The sequence below is a fragment of the Halyomorpha halys genome, unplaced genomic scaffold (genome assembly GCF_000696795.3).
Source record: "Halyomorpha halys isolate HHAL.00 unplaced genomic scaffold, Hhal_1.1 Scaffold340.1, whole genome shotgun sequence".
Classification (NCBI taxonomy): domain Eukaryota; kingdom Metazoa; phylum Arthropoda; class Insecta; order Hemiptera; family Pentatomidae; genus Halyomorpha; species Halyomorpha halys.
In genome coordinates this window covers 83,282-90,946 of record NW_027108009.1, presented here as the reverse complement: position 1 = coordinate 90,946, position 7,665 = coordinate 83,282, and the positions used below count along the sequence as shown (strand labels likewise).

Below are 7,665 nucleotides of genomic sequence, written 5' to 3'. Positions count from 1 at the left end.
TGAAACTCAGGTCGAAACGTCGGCATAAAATAAATAAATATGGTTTTGTTTATTTATGTTGTTCTTTGCTGACCGCACCCCCCGACAAACTTCTCCAATCATTGATCTACGGTCAACTATCTACACCTCAAAATAATTTAATGAATAAATACGTTAAAACACACAAATAGAGTGGTCAACATATTAAAATAAATAAATAAAACAAAGAATAATCTCCGAGCTAATTCCCATGCAGGTGATGGTGTATGATCCCCAGGGAGTCCTAAAATAATATTTTCCGCCAAGATCGCAATATCCCCGATGCTAACACCTAGGGCCTTCTAAGAAGCTCCTTGTTCTATCTGGTATTATTCTGCGAGATCCAAACCAGAGGCCTCTCACGGTGAAATATATAAAATATATAAAAGGGAATGGTCAAATCTTTGTCTAGAATAAACTATTTTTCCTTCATATAATCATATATTCGTTCATAATTCTTCTTAATTTTATCCGATTCCTACGTTAATATAATCGTTGGAAAGCCTAATGTTTGCTCTTTCAGTGGACATTGACAAACGTTATATTTGGTGCCATTATAAGGGCGAAATATGGGGTTCAAATTCACACGTTTTATTTTATAGCTGCGATTCTAATTTGTTTAATTAGACCAGGTGTATGCCCTTTAGTATAGGTCATAGAGCCCTAAACCACTGCCAAATATGGTGTGGATTGGTTAAGCCGTCTTGAAGTTATTTATATTTTTTTAGATTATTATCCACAATAAACTTTTGAATTACTGGACCGATTTAGGTCATATTTACAAAAAATTATAAAAACCTAATGTGTCTTGGAGTAAATTAAAAATGATAATTTTTTTTTTTAGAAATGAGCGTTTCATATTAGTTTTTATTGTCCTTTTAAGCAACAGAGTGCCATTATTCAAGGGAATTTTTCATCTTGATTTATTCTGGGGATATTTTTTTCACCCTATGTTCATTTTTGATTCAATATTACCCATTGACGCATTGAGGTACCAACCAATATTTTTTGAATGTGTTTTATATGTAATTTTAATTTCACTATAAGTACCCAAGACAAAGGGTTCCTCTATGTTAATATTTGATATAGATATCGCCTTGAGTTTTGTAGAAAAAGGATTAAAAATATTTTCTGTTTATTCTTTATCGCATGTATATGTTACCAAATCATAATAATAAAGTATACGTAAATGATCAATTTTAGCTAAGTACAATAATTTATATCAATCGTGTTCATTAAATCTATATTCATTCTTAAATATGAGCCGTTCAGTGCACACATCGATTAACTCCATAAAACAAAAAATTGAGAAACGCAATAAAGTACTGTATATTGTTTTCTAAAATTCCTGTTATAATATAAATCCAAATATATAATGTAGAATGCATAAATACAGATATAGCTTTCATCTAACGGTATATAAAATTAATAAGAAAGAATAGTAAAAAAATAATCGTCAGTAATGGTACAGTTCTTGATGTAGAAATGCATCTGCATTTTATATCAACAAATGTTTTTATTTTTCCTCCCTTATTCCTGTATGCCAAACCTTTTGGTCTGTTATGCTTTTCTAAATGTCGTGTCTATTTATCAGGATTACGACTTCTTTTCCTTCCAATCAATGTGTTTGTTGGGAATTTTGTACTGTTGCAATCAGATGAATCCGGGGAAAACGATAAACGTCTTCTTGGACCAGACTTTCTGTTGATAAATCGTATTGAAGAACCTTCAGTGTTTTCCTCATCCACATTGTTATTTGTCTCACCCGTCTTGATTATAAAGGTTTAATATTTATTTCTTTAAAAACAATCTGAAAATAATGTTGAAAATACCAAGAGAATATGTAGTCGATATAATATTGGTGAAGTATACAATAACGTTCAGCGTGCGAGATCACTGTTATACTAACTTCCGTTTGCATTGCGCTTCTTTTCATCTGTTTACCGATGCGATTTTGTTACCAATATCGTTGAGGGGGGGAAAGCACCTGCGGCTGTTTTAAAAAAAAGGGCGATGATGCAGGGCCGGAACAAATAATAATATAATATAATTGCGTTGTTGAAACGATTTACATTAGAGTATGGAGTCGATCACAATGGCTTCTGAAATAATTTTGAAAAAAAAATTTTGCCGTTTAATGGTGTTAATCTGTATTATTCAGGGAAGCTATAATAAATATAAAAAGTAATGATTATACCAAGTGCTTGGACACTTAAATTTAAGATTTTTCTTAAAGTGGAGTTAATCGATGTGTGCAATGAACGGCTCATATAGCAATAGCGAAGCATTGCCGGGTCTGCTAGTCCTAAATAAGCCTTTATTTTTTTTTTAGAGAGAGAGAAATACTTTATTTATTTATCTATGCTGCCTAAATACATTAGGTTGCTATCTCACACAGCATACTTATCAATCCGTAATCGGACATATATACATTATACATACATGGTATAATCAGAAAAAAAAAAGATATACAATAATAGGATATAATAAACATTTTTTTTCACCCCTACAGTTTTTACAATCCATTTCGGTCTGTACAACCAATACAAATGTTTCATTCATTCCTATTTTTCTTTCTCATTTCTGCTCCTCCAATTTCACCCTTTCACAATTATTCAATTCACCCGATCAACAAATTCGCTCTCCGGAATTCACCCTCCTTGATACTCTTCAGTGACCCGCTAAACAAATTCAATATTAGACGGTAATGTGACATCAGACTATCATTCATAGTCACAGCAATAGATCAGTTTACCAAAAACAAACAAATAGATACATTTTACGAGAATAAGAATAACACATAGATTAAAAGGAAAATATAATAAAAAAGCCGGTTACAGGAAACACTTGAATGGATAAATAACTTTAAAAAAAAAACACAAAACAAAAAAAATAGTATTAATAAAATAAAATAATTTAATGAATAAATACGTTAAAACACACAAATAATATTTTCATGGCATTGGAATTTTTCATACAGTTAAGTTCATTTATTTGTATTCCCATTATTTTCACCATGGTTGGGGGTCAAACTTTTCATTTTGTGGGACCACCACTCAATGAAAAATTCAACGCCCCAGCCGGATTCCAACCGGCACTTAGTTATAACCCCTCAGTTATAAACCTTGAATATAGACATAATTTGTGCTATAAACTAGCCAAAATAATGTTTCATAGTAAAGTTGTATAAAAATATTTAATGAAGATGCTATCCAGTTTTCTTTTGGAACGTTTTATTTCTTATAATCTTAGTTAAACTTAATTTTATATTTAATTGCCTATAGTAGTGTTTTTTTATCTTCATTACATGATTATACTTATTATATATCATATTTGTATGAAAGCACCTCGATTATTGAATAACTACAAGTAAAAGTTGCTCTTCAGATGAATTTTATTTCAATTGTTTTTTTTAATTAATAAAAAGTAGTTTAACATTAATGCGGTTTTTTTTTTTTTTATTTATTTAAGTGTTTCAACCACTCGGGCCATTTACACTTGATTTACAAATTCGATTACAATTGGTATGTTCACACAGTAGAAATACAAATACAATTGAAATTACAAGGTGAGAAATTTACATACATACATGACATACAAAGACAGTTGAAATTACAAAGTGGGAAATTTACAATCACAATTACCATTACATGTTAACAATTACAATTTACACTTCACAAATTTATTACTGTTGTGGAATCTTCTCCCGTACACATGAAGAGAATCGGTGAGACTCCAGAGCAACCCAGTAAGAAAGTGCCCAACAGCGAGATCACTTCAGCAGCATCTACACATCGGTTCATCCTTCCTTCTTCATGAGATGATAGTGGGTGAGTATGGCCTATCCGAAGACGGGTTAATACATCTCTGTATCTTAATACTGTATCTTTGTATCTTAATACATCTCTACGGTTCTTTATTTTGTGTATTATATCGCTTATTTATTGATTTTAATTTTAATAATTACATTTCACTTCAGTCAATCATTTTTATGCGTTATTTTGGTACCGACCTATAGATGTTGTCATCTGGTCCGTATTGGGTGAAATTTTTTAAATAAATAAAATTACACATTTAAGTCGATATTTCCCTTTTTACTTGGCTCTTTTTTTTTTTTTATTTTAATCCTAACGAATTCATTTATAAATTAGAAAAAAAATCATAGATAAAAATTGAAATAATAATTGTTCTCAATTTTCCGAGTTGCCAAAATAAAGGTATTGAATGTTAACATTTTCGTTGTTTTAGAGGGCAGTGGGCAGTTATTTCGCCCCATTTTTTTATTATTCTAATGAAAACTATGTATAATTACTAATCAAAACTGACGAGTCGGCCAAGTATAGATTGGGGAAGAAAAAATGGCAGCTGTTTCAAAACCTTAAGAAAACATTGATTTTTCATTCGGAGCTCTATATCTTAAAAACTACCAATAAAAATAGAAAATCTAAAAGAACATCATTTAAAGAAGAGGAAATTTTCTGAAATAATAGCCCTAATAGAGCCATTTACGTCCTACAGTTCTCGAGATATATGCTAGCTTTTGAGAAATCGATGTCTTAGGAACTATGTGACGTATAGCGGTCTATTATCACTCAAATTAAAGCTAGTTTAATAGACTATAAAGTAGTTTATGACCTTTACATTCATAGGAATAGTAGTTTTCATGATATTAGCTAAAATAAATTGATTTATAGTTGTTCGGACAATGTTTGATGTATGAAAAATTATATTTCAGAAACCATAGAACGTACATATGTCTGTCAGCACTCAGTTTTTATTCCCCTACCTATACTTGGCAGACTCATCAATTATGACTAGTAACTATACGTAGTTTTCATTAAAGTAATAAAAAATTGTGGCGAAATAAATGCCTCTTTTCTCCTATTGGGCTCTTGTACGTAATGAATGTCAGTATCTGTCGCGGTAAAGAAGCTTCTGTCATTTAAGGTTAGTTTAGTAGTGATTAGTTTTTTTTATTTATTAAAATTTATTTTAATAAACATAAGCTACATTTGGACAAACGACTAACCTGGAATCCTCACACCAGACTGAAAAGACAGGAAACTACGTCGATTTCGACTATTACAGCACTTACTAGACAAACGGTCTTAACTTCCAACACATTACAAAAGACTGATCTACAAGACTGTAATAAGGCCAATCTGGACATATGGAATTGAGCTTTGGGGCTCCACTAAACCTTTGAATTCCTCTCGTATTCAATCCTTACAATCCAAAATCCTTCGTAAAATACTCAATGCTCCTTACTTTGTCACAAATAAAATCATACATAAAGATCTTAATGTTCCCTATGTAACTGATACTGAAGCCCCTTAGTTTCTAATCTTGCATCCTCTTCCATTCCTGACAATCCTCCGAGGCGCCTGAAAAGAAGATGGCCACGAGACCAGCTGATGTAAAATGTCATTAGAGCGCTACCAATGGGTAGTTTCACTACACGCCTGTAACACTCCAATTTAACTTAGATCAGATTTACTAAGTGTATTATAATGTACAGTTGTAAATAGCAATAAATAAATATTAAAAAGAAAATAAACATAACAATTACACTGAGACTATAAAAGATTACAAAAACGTGGAAGACCTCTGTTTTATATAGAAGATTTTACTGGAACATTTTTTAAGTGAATCCCTTACCTGATTGTTTGCAGAGAGTAGATTTTATAAATGAATTTGCTTTATTACCAAAAATTATTTTTTTTACAATGTAGGACTGTCCCTCTTGTCCTAAAGGCCTTATGTATAAGAAGCATTAAAAAAAATAGTATGAATTTCACAACACTGTTTCTACTTCACATTTTTTATTTAAAAATTCAAACATTATTAAATTACAAAATTAAAAATAAATCTTTTATTCATTGTATGAAATGAACTTTTAAAAACACATGTTAATTGTTTTATGTTGTGGTCTAATATAAGAACTTGTTAGCTTAAAGAATTCCCTGCTCCTGAAAAGGGTTCGAACTTTTCTTCCTTTTTCTCCGAGGCTTTGGGCCGAACATTCCTCATGAAGACCAAGGTTCCTACCTTCCAGTCGTAGTCTGGAATACCTCTCATCGTCGAGATTCTCTTCGGGGCTGGTGAGAGATCGCCTTGCTTCTTCTTCTTCCCGTCCAGCCTGTTGCCAGTGCCACTGAAAGGAACAAACATGTTATTGATCAACTCTTCTTCTTCTGGTTCTTCGGCTTGTTGAGCCCGAGGTTCAACGTAACCCAGAGGAGGAGCGAAGTCCACGTTCATGTCGCACTCTATGATGGAAACAGCGTTTCCTGGCTGCGTCTCTAATACAAACAGTTCGTAGTTCTTCTGGTTGTACTTGATGTTGATGATGTCACCTGTAGTTAAGGTGGCAAATCCTCTGAGAGTATTCTCCAGGACGGCCTTGGGGTTGTAGATGTCGAGGAAGTCGGGGGACTGCGGTTGGAACCTGGAGAAGGTCGCGACTGGTAACGAAGTGCTCTCTACCTCTACCCTGTCTCCTTCCTCTAGAGTGAGGTTAATCATCATCCAGTGCGGGAGGTAGATCTTCTGCTCGTCGGCTACGAACTCGAGTACCCCACAGTGGGTGATCCTCTTGGTCTTGGGGTTCTTGAGCTTGAAGAGCATGGGGTAGGTGATGTTGAGCCTGGTGAGGGTCTCCAAGGCGGTGGGCGGCATGATGATCTTACCCCCCTTCTCCACATCCTCTCGTTCCTGACCTGGGAGCATGGCCACCGAGAAGCCGCTGTAGTACTCCTTGAACCCTCCGTTGGGTGACATGCTGAACGGGTACATGGTAGGTGCTTCTTTACAACACAACTCTCGGAACATAAACTAAATAAATATAGCTGAGAAATATTTGACTATTTATCACTTAGCAACAGTTAAATTATGACAGCTGTTAAAAATATCGCTATTAATTATGTTATAATTTATTACATCTCAAAACTTGGCTGATAAGAGGCTTTCAATCGGACTGACAATAAAACCAAAGATTGACGTTCAGATTGTTAAGTTAAGACATACTAAAATATTTTTATTTAAGTAAAATAAAAGAAACTTAAATATCGGCCAGGTGATTAAAATTCTTATAAATCGTGCTAGATAACCTTAGTTATAATATTTTTATCAGATACTTAATTTAATTACCCAGACATATTATAATTTTATAAATCTATATTTTCTTGAGGCTAAATACAAATATACTGCTAAAGTTAATTAGCAAGATTTGAAACAATTTGTTCATATCCAATTGATACAATTTTAAAACATACAATCTTAAGCTAGATTTAATCTTCGATTATTCAAGATTGGCAAAATTCTTTAGTTTATAAAAGCGAAGAAAGAACACAATTATTTATCTGTTGACAGTTATAAACCAATACTGAGCACAAACATATGGTTATATCACAAGTGCTTGTCCAGACGAAGTGTGAATTATGCAAAACAAAAAAACCAACACAGTGGATTCGAAATCGTTAGAAGCCATTTAGTTATTAAATATAATTATGACTGTCTAGCTCTGTATTGTTAACAGACAAAATACTTGCTGAAATCTGTCGATATAAATAAATTTAAATTTAAATTATCTGGACGTTCCGGATATGACCTTATGAAATGAAAAAATAACTTTATTCTGGGACATAT

At 32.7% G+C, this 7,665-nt stretch overlaps 1 pseudogene; it reads right to left on the bottom strand.

Moving 5' to 3' along the window:
- Positions 1 to 5,875: 5,875 nt before the first annotated feature.
- Positions 5,876 to 6,905, bottom strand: LOC106681456 (ubiquitin recognition factor in ER-associated degradation protein 1 pseudogene; annotated as a pseudogene).
- Between the last annotated feature and the right edge of the window lie 760 nt (positions 6,906 to 7,665).